Here is an 11,374-nt window from a genome sequence, read left to right as displayed (position 1 = left end):
AAATCAACAAACAGGAACTTATTGAATAACAATGAAAAACTAGATATTTGGAAGACGGCTTTGGTTGATCGAGGTTCTGCTGATTCGTTAAGTTTGTTGTCATTTATCATTGGAGCAAAAATTTATAAAACAGAGGAAATTATTCAAGGAATGTTTCAATAAACCAGGAGGTTATGTTTGTTCAATGTGCTTATGGAAAAATAGAAGATGGTCTCCAGTTAAATGTTTTAATTGGACTGAATTTGTTTTTCATACAAAGAAAAGTTTGACACTAGTGGAGCTCTGCTGTTTTAAAACAGTTTTATGACTTAAATCAGGAGCATTTCTGGTTTCTGATGCTAATACATCCTGAAACCTCAATGTGTTTTAATAAAAACATCCAAACTGGTTCATCGCTGCTTCATAATGGCTTCATGTCTTCTTCTAGTTTGCAGAAAATCTGTTCCATTTAAAAAAACGGTTTGGTCCTATGATGTAGAACCTCTAACGTGTTTTAAAATGAGATCTGAAGGTTTTATCGAAGTTTTCTGAAGCAGGTTGATGAATGAATGGATCCCAGCAGCGTCAGAGGAAACAGAGGTTGATCCGAGGAGATTCAGTCACGTTTCATTTGATTTAACTGATATTAAGAGCAATGAGCTCTGGCCCGCAGCATGCCGGGGCCGGATTAGCCTCCTATACGTTTGCATCTTAATCAATAAACATGTTTCATTTGCCTTTTATGTCTGAACAAGAATTGCACTTAAAGAAAAAAAAACTTTTATCACAAAGGCGGCGTGACTTAATCTGGGTTTGAAGATTAAAATGAGATTAAAATTAGAAGCTCGGTCGGCTCCAGAACCAGACTTTAAAAACCCAAAAGTCCAAATCTGAAACCTTTAACACCATCTATGATCATCGGGGTTCTGCTGGGTTTGGATCAGGACTATTATAGACGCCTCGAAACTTTAAACGCTTTTTAAAGAACTGATCCTGTTTTATTTTCAGAACGTTTTTTAAGGTTTTTAGAGGAGAAACTTAAAATGAAGCAGCATCAGATAAAAAAGCCGTTTAATCAGGGATTTAGGACGTTTTAGCTGCTGCTTTTAGCAGAACCTCTGAGAAAACAACTGTTCATGGAAAAAAATTCAACTAAACCTCCTGAAAAGAGTTCTGTCAGAGAATGATGAAATAACCAGAGATAAGCCAGATGGATTGTTTGGTTTATCTTCAGTTCTACTGAAGAAAAAAAAAAAGAAATTTTAAGTCCAAATGAGGAAATTCAGCCAGAAACACTAAAGAAAAAGAGCAAAAATTGAGAGGCAAAAAATAAAACAGTCAAAGTGAAATAAACAGACTAACACCAAAAAAAAAGCTAAAACTAAAAGAGTAAAACCAGGAAGGAAACCATAAACCTGAGTTTATAAAAGCTCCAAAAATACATTTTTCTAAAGTTCCAAAATGATGAGAACATGAAGCTCAAATAAAAAGAATAAAATCAAAGGAACAGAAATGAACTGAAGGCGCATCAGAAAGATGGATGGAGAACCTGAAGGAGGCGAAACTGTGGAGAGCTGCTCCTGCAGGAGGTTCTTCCATCCTGGGTTCAAACCTACATCCATTAAAACCTTCAACTGCTCGACTTCCAGCTGCAACAAAGATTCAAATAAAATCAGCTGACGCCCTCGGTACGGCGGGGGTGGGGTGGTGGAGCGGCCTTCAGGCCCGGGAATAAAAAATAATCCACAATAACAGCAGCAGATTAAGTACTCAGCAACAGTACTTCAGTACAAGTAGTAATACTTTTAGTCAAAAGTTACTCAGTGAAACATCGACTCAAGTATTGAAGTACTATTAAAAATACTAAAGTATTCAAAAGTAAAAATCTAATCTAATATCAGAACATTTCTAATTTTCAGAGTAATTTTATAAAAAATTTGTAACTTTCAGAAAGCTGTAGAAATACCTGCTATAGATTCTATACCACCTGGAAAGAACTGCAGCATAGAAATACCACAAAGAAATAAGGACAGATATTTAGATATTTTTTTCTTATTTAAAAATAAACCAAAAAGAAAACAGGAGAGTCTTGATTAGACTGATTTCTTTAAACCAGATTCTGTGTTCTGGTTCTAAACAGGATTCCTGATCGGTCCAACTGGACTGACCGATTGGACGGACCAACTGGACTGAACAACTGGATGGTCCAACTGGACAGACCAACTGGACGGACCGATTGGACGGACCAACTGGACGGACCAACTGGACAGACCAACTGGACGGAGCAACTGGACGGACCGATTGGACGGACCAACTGGACGGACCAACTGGACTGACCAACTGGACGGACCGATTGGACGGACCAACTGGACTGACCAACTGGACTGACCAACTGGACGGACCGATTGGACGGACCGATTGGACGGACAAACTGGACGGACCGATTGGACAGACCGATTGGACGGACCAATTGGACTGACCAACTGGACGGACAAACTGGACGGACCGATTGGACGGACCAACTGGACAGACCAACTGGACGGACCAACTGGACGGACCAACTGGACGGTCCAACTGGACGGTCCAACTGGACGGACCAACTGGACAGAGCAACTGGACGGTCCAACTGTCCCTCATGGTGTCCTCATATCCTGCCTTGGCGGGACCTTCAGGACCGTCCTGCAAGACCTTTTTATGGGACATTTCAAAGGACATATTGATATAATTTTGTGTCCGTCTCTTGAAAATAATATTTTTGTCCTTCGATGTTGGAGACAAAGTTAGATGTTTCTGTTTGTTGAAGCTCTATGCAGATGATTCTGTTGTTTACAGTTGATGTGGTTTGTTTAAAGTTTTCATGAAATCTTGCCTTAGTTGATTGTCAAACATAAACTGTGATAGAATGTCTCACGGATCCAGAGCTAGACCACGCAGATCTGACCTGTCCCGAGGTGGGAGAACAACTGGACCTTCCTGGGTCGCTGAGTTGGAGAAATGGAGAAATGTCCGACAGAACTTGCATTTTCTTAATGTCCGTAGAAAGAATAAAACATCTATTTCTAAACATGTGAATATCGTCTGATCTGCTCTGAAGATGTTAATTTGAGAATAAATCCTAGAATAATGAACCAAAATGATTTAATGAGTCATTTTATTTCTTCTAAACATTCTTATAGCATCAAATGAAACCTTTCATCATACCTGGTTTTCTCCTTCCTGCTTGTGCGACTTTCTGAACCTTCAGTGCAACCATGAATTTCTACAATAACAATGAAGGCAATTAAATTCCAAAGCTAAAAGGTTAAACGTGTCTAAAATCCTCAGAATTGGGAGATTTTAATCTGCTTTAGGTTCTTATCAATCATCAGTGATCATTTTAAATAGCTGTTTACCCTCCGCTGCCTCTCATCCATGCAGCTCTGAGCTTTTCTGGAGGCTCCAGTCAGTGTGACAGGAGGCTGTGCACAAACAGGCGCAGTGCAGCCGTGCGAAACACGAGAGCGTGCACGGGGCAGAGGAGATGGTGCATAACTTCCTCCTGGTAGTTCTGAGGAGGAGTTCTGCAGTTTTCTATGAAGTTCATAAATTGACACAGTATATTTTTAAATTAAACAAAACATAGATTGGTATTTTATTTTGGTGTAAGTTAGCAGCTACACAATTGTTGATGCCATGATGTGAAATTCAGGACCACTGATTGGTGTAAAAAGAAATTATTTGCAGTGAGAGAGCAAAGCAACTTAACGTATCCGTCTAAAAATATATTTAGTTTTACAATTTATTTTTGGCTTAACTGTGATCTAAGTATAATCCAACTGTGAGTTCTTTTTTTAAGGCTTCTTTTCTTACAAAGGAAGAACAGTTAAGACTCTGCTGGGAAAATGAAGAAAATGAAAAAGAATAGAAAAAAGGAAGATGGTAAAAGATTCAAAAGGTTGAAAAAGATAAGAGGAAGGAGAAAGGAGGCAAGAAATAATAATAAAAATATTAAGGTTTGGCCGCACAGGACTTAATGATACATTATAAAAAATAAGATACAGGATGATGTCATCATTGTGGAGAAATAGAAACAATAGAACATGTATTAGAATGTGTTGCATGTGAAATAGAAAAAAAAATGAATTAAAAAAACATGAAAGAAAAATTTAATCTCCCAAATATTTAGCTGAAAGATTCTGAAGTAAAAGTATAAACATTTTTATATATGTATATATTTTTTAATTAAGACAAGTGACGTAATTTAAGGCTGAAATGAATGAAAAGATAAATATGTTTTTCTGTATCAATTTACATACCGGTAGGTGGCGCTAATGCGCACCTTCAATTTATGGCCAACTGAAAAATACACTTCAAGAAGCAGAAGAAGGTAAGAGAAGAAAGTGGTATGCGCTGCAGGCAAACCACCCCCGGCTTTCAAGAGGTGGTTTAACCCTACTACTCAGCAGCTGAAAATGGAGGCGAGGCCAAATGGCTGAAAATCACATGAAATCAACACGTAGATGACGCGTTCTTTACGCGCTCTCAACGTGTTTACTATGTGTGGCCGATTAAAAGGCGAAGACAACACGTAAACAATGTGCAAGCAACGCGTTAATCATCTGTGTTTACGTGTCAAAATTTGCGTGTTTTTAAACCAATCGGCCTTCCATACCGAAAGATGCGCGTTCTTAACGCATCTTCTTACCGAGACAACGTGCGTCAAATACGCGTTTTCCTAAAATGATAATAATGTCCTTCCTTCTTTTCCAATGGCTGATCTATGTCACATAGTTCCTGTTTTCTGGATACACCCCCAACAGAAGGTGCTGCACCCAAACCTGATCTCCTTCAATCACAATGGAATTAGACTCTCACACATTCGGATCTTATTCTAGAACACATAAGTTAAGGTATTGACTAGTGATCAAAGGTAGTGGGAAATAGATAAATAATTGTTAATAATAAATAAAAGAGATGAAGACCTGGTTGCTGTTCAGCCAGTAGCCTAGTCGTTATATGGCGCCATCTGCAGACTGAAAGAACATTCATGTGATGTGGTTAAAAAATATATATATCATTCCTCAAAACTACAAAAAGACAGTAACATGGTGAAAAACGTTTTTACATGAAAATAGGCACGGAATGGATTCAAACTAACAGCAAAGCGCGTGTAGTGGATATATTCCTAACATTAAGGCTTTGTGAAACGGCAATGCAGTGACCTTTGGCATCGCTGCCACACTGACCTCTGCAGAGTTTTCCACAAAGCAGATCTGTGCTGAACTTTCTTGGTCTTGGCCGATGTCTTGGTAAGAACGCGCGTCAAGAACACGTCTTTTGACCCATGAAGACGGACATAAAAACAGCTGCGTGAAGCAGCGTGAAGAAAGCGGCGCTGGTTGGTAATAGATGGCGAGATTTCAGAAAAACGGGCACTTTTAGCGCGTTAATTTCAAATTTTAACCTGGTAATTAGATGCAAATAGTTATTGGCTTGCCTTAAGGAAGGACATTATTATTATTATATTAGGAAAACGCCCGTATTTGACGCGTGTTTTCCTAATATGATAATAATGTCCTTCCTTCTTTTCCAACAGCCAATGCAGTGAACTGGTTGCATCTAATCGCTGATCAGGGCAGCCAGAGGCGTGGCATTCTTGGCTTGCCATAGAAGGCCGAGCCTCTCCACGCGCTCCGCTCAGAGGCCACGCCCAGAGACGCTGGTCCATTTCCAGGTAACTCCTGATCGCTCCTCCATCCTCCCTCCACAGCAGCTGGAAGGTGAGGTAATGGTGCCTCTTTTTTTTCCTTTACAAGTTAATTTCACGTCTTATTTTTCTGATTTTTATTTGTTATATTTTGAAGTTACTTTACTTTTCCTGTTAGATTTATCTTGGGTTGCTGTATTGCATGTTTTTCCTCATGGTTTTGAGGTTTTGAGGTGACATCATCACTTATACCAGTGGCTCAGGTGTTCTCCATCGGGTAAGGAGGTGGAGGAGCAGCAGACTGATGGACTGGTTGCTGCACAGACTCCTCCTTCTGAACAGACTCATCCATTGACTGCTGCATTTTCTCTTTCTAGTGAATTTATTGTTTTGAATAAATTATTGTAATTTCTACCGGCTCGTTCATTTAAAGCCACTGCAGCTTGTTTTTTCTTATACCTCTCTGTTGTCACAAAAGCATAAAGGCGTTCCCTCCTAGAGGCAGATCCTCCTCTGCTGGCCTGACCAACCTGCTCCAGATCTGAGCGCCTCCTCTGCAGGGAGGCTGGGTTCTCCTTTAGGGAGAGGGTGAGGTCATCAGGGAGAGCTGCTTGTCCTCCACATCCAGAGGAGGACCATCTTTATCTGATGAACACCTCCCTCCAGGGTCGTCCCAGCAGGAGGAGGACCAGGACACCATGAAGACGACGAGAACGTTACAAAATAACAGAATTTCACATCAGACTGTTTTATCAGTTAAGTTTATAACAGATGATAAATAAATGTTTACCAGTGAAATAAAATTCTTTGTTTTTTTGCAAAGAGAAAAATAAAAAAGAAATAAAGTATGTCCACATATTCCAATGCTAGAGGGAAGTAAATGACTAAATAAAGAAATTAAAGATGACAAAAGCTTCTGGAGATTGAGTTGCTTTCTGTTTGCATGGAGTTGATATTTAGTTTTAGTTTGTTTAAGCAGTAAAGCAGGTTTGGAGCCTCTATGTTTGCACTTTATGACGAACTCTTCCACAATAAGAGATCATTAAATTGTTCAAGATTATTACAGCAAAATGTTCACATCATAACTCTTCTTAAAATGTTTCTAGATAAAAACTCTTTAAGGTCTAAACTATAAATACAAGGAAAATCACTCTGACCTTCCAGAATAAGATTAGAAAACCAGAGAGTCCTGCTCCTGGACAAAACTAACAAACAGGTGGCTCTGAAACATGTCGCCCCGAAACATGCCGCCCTGAAACAGGCCACCCTGAAACAGGCTGCTCTGAAACAGGCCGCCCTGAAACAGGCCGCCCTGAAACATGCCGCCCTAAAACAGGCCGCTCTGAAACAGGCCGCCCTGAAACAGGCCGCCCTGAAACATGCCGCCCTAAAACAGGCCGCCCTGAAACAGGCCGCCCTGAAACATGCCGCCCTAAAACAGGCCGCTCTGAAACAGGCCGCCCTGAAACAGGCCGCCCTGAAACATGCCGCCCTAAAACAGGCCGCTCTGAAACAGGCCGCCCTGAAACAGGCCGCCCTGAAACAGGCCGCTCTGAAACAGGCCGCCCTGAAACAGGCCGCCCTGAAACATGCCGCCCTGAAACAGGCTGTTCTGAAACATGCCGCCCTAAAACAGGCCGCTCTGAAACAGGCCGCCCTGAAACAGGCCGCTCTGAAACAGGCCGCCCTGAAACAGGCCGCCCTGAAACAGGCCGCCCTGAAACATGCCGCCCTGAAACAGGCTGTTCTGAAACATGCCGCTCTGAAACAGGCCGCCCTGAAACATGCCGCCCTGAAACAGGCCGCCGTGAAACAGGCCGCCCTGAAACATGCCACTCTGAAACCGGGCCGCCCTGAAACAGGCCGCCCTGAAACAGGCCGCCCTGAAACAGGCCGCCCTGTAACATGCCGCCCTGAAACAGGCCGCCCTGAAACAGGCCGCCCTGAAACATGCCGCCCTGAAACAGGCCGCCCTGAAACATGCCGCCCTGAAACAGGCCGCTCTGAAACAGGCCGCCCTGAAACAGGCCGCCCTGAAACAGGCCGCCCTGAAACATGCCGCCCTGAAACAGGCTGTTCTGAAACATGCCGCTCTGAAACAGGCCGCCCTGAAACATGCCGCCCTGAAACAGGCCGCCGTGAAACAGGCCGCCCTGAAACATGCCACTCTGAAACCGGGCCGCCCTGAAACAGGCCGCCCTGAAACAGGCCGCCCTGAAACAGGCCGCCCTGTAACATGCCGCCCTGAAACAGGCCGCCCTGAAACAGGCCGCCCTGAAACATGCCGCCCTGAAACAGGCCGCCCTGAAACATGCCGCCCTGAAACAGGCCGCCCTGAAACAGGCCGCCCTGAAACAGGCCGCCCTGAAACAGGCCGCCCTGAAAACAGGCCGCCCTGAAACAGGCAGCTCTGAAACAGGCCGCCCTGAAACAGGCCGCTCTGAAACATGCCACTCTGAAACATGCAGCCCTGAAACAGGCCGCCCTGAAACATGCTGCCCTGAAACATGCTGCCCTGAAACATGCTGCCCTGAAACAGGCCGCCCTGAAAACAGGCCGCCCTGAAACAGGCGGCTCTGAAACAGGCCGGCCGGAAACAGGTGGCTCTGAAACATGCCGCCCTGAAACATGCCGCCCTGAAACAGGCCGCCCTGAAACAGGCCGCCCTGAAACAGGCCGCCCTGAAAACAGGCCGCCCTGAAACAGGCAGCTCTGAAACAGGCCGCCCTGAAACATGCAGCCCTGAAACAGGCCGCCCTGAAACATGCTGCCCTGAAACATGCTGCCCTGAAACAGGCCGCCCTGAAAACAGGCCGCCCTGAAACAGGCGGCTCTGAAACAGGCCGGCCGGAAACAGGTGGCTCTGAAACAGGCCGCCCTGAAACATGCCGCTCTGAAACAGGCCGCCCTGAAACAGGTGGCTCTAAAACATGCCGCCCTGAAACAGGTGGCTCTAAAAACAGGCCGCCCTGAAACAGGTGGCTCTGAAACAGGCCGCCCTGAAACAGGTGGCTCTAAAAACAGGCCGCCCTGAAACAGGTGGCTCTGAAACAGGCCGCCCTGAAACAGGTGGCTCTAAAAACAGGCCGCCCTGACACAGGTGGCCCTGAAACAGGCGGCTCTGAAACAGGCCGCCCTGAAACAGGCCGCTCTGAAACAGGCCGCCCTGAAACAGGTGGCTCTGAAACAGGCCGCCCTGAAACATGCCGCTCTGAAACAGGCCGCCCTGAAACAGGTGGCTCTAAAAACAGGCCGCCCTGAAACAGGTGGCTCTGAAACAGGCCGCCCTGAAAAAGGCGGCTCTGAAACAGTCCGCCCTGAAACAGGGGCTCTGAAACAGGCCGCCCTGAAACAGGTGGCTCTGAAACATGCCGCCCTGAAACAGGCGGCTCTGAAACAGTCCGCCCTGAAACAGGGGCTCTGAAACAGGCCGCCCTGAAACATGCCGCTCTGAAATAGGCCGCCCTGAAACATGCCGCTCTAAAACATGCCGCCCTGAAACAGGTGGCTCTAAAAACAGGCCGCCCTGAAACAGGTGGCTCTGAAACAGGCCGCCCTGAAAAAGGCGGCTCTGAAACATGCCGCCCTGAAACAGGTGGCTCTGAAACATGCCGCCCTGAAACAGGTGGCCCTGAAACAGGCCGCCCTGAAACAGGTGGCTCTGAAACAGGCCGCCCTGAAACAGGCCGCTCTGAAACAGGCCGCTCTGAAACAGGCCGCCCTGAAACAGGCCGCTCTGAAACAGGCCGCCCTGAAACAGGCCGCCCTGAAACAGGCCGCCCTGAAACAGGCGGCTCTGAAACAGGTGGCTCTGAAATAGGCCGCCCTGAAACAGGTGGCTCTGAAACAGGCCGCCCTGAAACAGGCCGCCCTGAAACAGGTGGCTCTGAAACAGGCCGCTCTGAAACAGGTGGCTCTGAAACAGGCCGCTCTGAAACAGGTGGCTCTGAAACAGGCCGCCCTGAAACAGGCGGCTCTGAAACAGGTGGCTCTGAAACAGGCCGCTCTGAAACAGGTGGCTCTGAAACAGGTGGCTCTGAAACAGGCCGCCCTGAAATAGGCCGCCCTGAAACATGCCGCTCTAAAACATGCCGCCCTGAAACAGGTGGCTCTAAAAACAGGCCGCCCTGAAACAGGTGGCTCTGAAACAGGCCGCCCTGAAAAAGGCGGCTCTGAAACATGCCGCCCTGAAACAGGTGGCTCTGAAACATGCCGCCCTGAAACAGGTGGCCCTGAAACAGGCCGCCCTGTAACAGGCGGCTCTGAAACAGGCCGCTCTGAAACAGGCCGCCCTGAAACAGGCCGCCCTGAAACAGGTGGCTCTGAAACAGGCCGCCCTGAAACAGGCCGCCCTGAAACAGGCGGCTCTGAAACAGGCCGCCCTGAAACAGGTGGCTCTGAAACAGGCCGCTCTGAAACAGGTGGCTCTGAAACAGGCCGCTCTGAAACAGGTGGCTCTGAAACAGGCCGCCCTGAAACAGGTGGCTCTGAAACAGGCCGCCCTGAAACAGGCGGTTCTGACCTAATAAGACATAGAATTTTAATAAAAAATAATTAAATAGAAATTTCATTACATGCAGCTATCATTATATTTGAAATTTTCACCCTGTTTTTTATTTTATGCTTTGTTGTGGCCCCGTGAAAACGAGCTGGCCCCCTCCCCCCGGGCCCCTCTGGGCCCCTTGGTAAGTCTGGTCTAGAACCGTCGCTGGTTCCTGAAGCTGAATATGTTTTGGTTTGTTGATGTTTAAATGGTTTGACTGGACAGAGTGGCTATATTCTGTGTTACAGATTGAATGTGGGGGGTAATCCCAGCAGTGACCAGCAGAGGGCGGCAGAGCATTAAAATTCTCTGACAGGAAGTGGATATTAGATTAGATTAGATGAGCTTTATTGATCTCACAGCGGAGAAATTCACATATTGGCATAGTAATTAAAGAAGAAGGTGCAAACAAGGAGGAAAAGGTGGATATTCAGCTGCCTTTCATTACATTAACATCTGATAACATCAGTTAGGATCAAAGTAAATGGGATCAGCTGGATTCTATGGTAAGGTGACCAGATTTCTGAAATCAAATCTGGGGACATTTCTTGCTCGTGGATAAAAATCAATACATCTTATCGAGATGAAATTAGGAAACGGGGACAGTAATGGTTTCATATATTTTTACATATTTATTAATATTTAAACAACAAAACTCAAGTGTAAAAGCCAGGAATGTGCCTTTCCAAACGTTTAGTATATCCTAAGATTAATAACATGAAGTGTTATTAGTAGAAAACTAGAACTGTGTCTCTGGGTTGGGGCAAAGTGGTGGGGGTGGGAGCGGCGGGGTCAAGGGTCATTAGCAGGGCTTTCCAATTTTGGGGGCCCAATGAGCTCTGCCGCCTCCTAAGGGGAGAGTGACATGAGGAAAAGAAATTTAGAAAAGTAAATACAAACATTTATTCTATGCCTGTGGCTGTCTGTTGAGACAGAGTTTCCCCACCTCTTCAAAAAAGTGCAACAAATACTTATTCTGTTTACATCTACTGTACATACCTATAAGAAATATTTTTTTTCTTCATTAACATAAAAAAAACAAGTAGTAGTCAAGCCTGCAGGTAAAGGTTCATATATGTTTCTTACTGTCACCTAGCCAGATCAATTCAATTCAATTCAGTTTATTTATATAGCGCCAAATTCACAACACATGTCATCTCAAGGCA

The sequence above is a fragment of the Cyprinodon tularosa genome, unplaced genomic scaffold (assembly GCF_016077235.1).
Source record: "Cyprinodon tularosa strain WSP-4 unplaced genomic scaffold, ASM1607723v1 ctg352, whole genome shotgun sequence".
Taxonomy (NCBI): Eukaryota; Metazoa; Chordata; class Actinopteri; order Cyprinodontiformes; family Cyprinodontidae; genus Cyprinodon; species Cyprinodon tularosa.
The sequence above is the reverse complement of the archived record's forward strand: the minus strand, read 5'-3'. Positions refer to the sequence as shown.